This window comes from Crocodylus porosus, unplaced genomic scaffold, assembly GCF_001723895.1.
Source record: "Crocodylus porosus isolate Cpor-Errol unplaced genomic scaffold, CroPor_comp1, whole genome shotgun sequence".
In the NCBI taxonomy this organism is placed as follows: Eukaryota; Metazoa; Chordata; order Crocodylia; family Crocodylidae; genus Crocodylus; species Crocodylus porosus.
In genome coordinates, this window is record NW_017728944.1 from 5488383 (window position 1) to 5489457 (window position 1075).

The window sequence follows — 1075 nt, forward strand, 5'->3', positions numbered from 1 at the left end:
TCATAAATCAAAGTCAGGCACTGAATGGCCTTGTGGCACAGCCGGAAGTAGCCTACTCCCAGTAGACACTAGATCAGTGTTTCCCAAACTTCATAACTGAGGCACACTTTTTTCTAGATTAAAATTGGCAGCACCATTTACTCAGTGACTCGCAGACTGGATCTAGTCCATGGGCCTGATTCTGCTATGAAGGCCAGCTTGACTTGGCCTAATCCAGACTATTTTTTCATGGCATACTTTTGCTGCTCTCATAGCACACTGTCTGGAAATCATATGTTAGCTGTGGCCTTGGCAATCCTGTGGATGATTCTGCAGGCACACAGCACTTGGTCCTATACCTTGCCCAAGGACTTGCTGTACTGACGACACACCAGGTAGGTTTGTTAGCCAGTCTGCTGCTCTCACAGACATTTCCACCCCTCAGTATGTTGGTAGCAGAAACCTTTAACTACTTCCACTCCATCTACAACAACGCTCTCCAGACATACCTGGCCACCTCTAGGTAGACCCCCCCTTCCTCCCTAGTCATGTGCTGCTGCTGGGGCCCTTTGCCTGGCCCTTACCTTTAACAGCTGCTCAAAGATACAGAGAGGTGGGCAGTGCAGCTAGGACAGAGCTGTGGGCCAGGTGTGGGAAAGGCAGCAGGTGGGGGATCTGTGCTGGGACAGGGGGAGCAGGGCCAGCAGCATTGGGGAAGATGGGGGGGTCAGGGCAACATGGTGCAGAGGTGCAGTCAGGAGTATCAGGTTATGGGATGAATAGGGAACCTGTGCCAGGGGCAGCAGGATACAAAAATCACTGCTGCAGTCACACAGGGCTGCCAACCCAAGAATTCTTTTTTACTGACAGTAAAATCACACGCAAATAACAGTTTGTATGCCAGTAAAAAGTTGGCAGACTGCCAATCTAAAGTGTCTTGGGTTGGTAACTGTGCCACCTGGCCACTACTGCCCAGAGGCATACAGCCTCCTTCCACTCAGAAGCTGGACAATCCTGCTGTACAGCACTATGGAGAGCTTGGCACCATCCTGGCTGCAAGTCTCCTCTTGCCAGGAGCTAGACCTGTCCTCCCCTA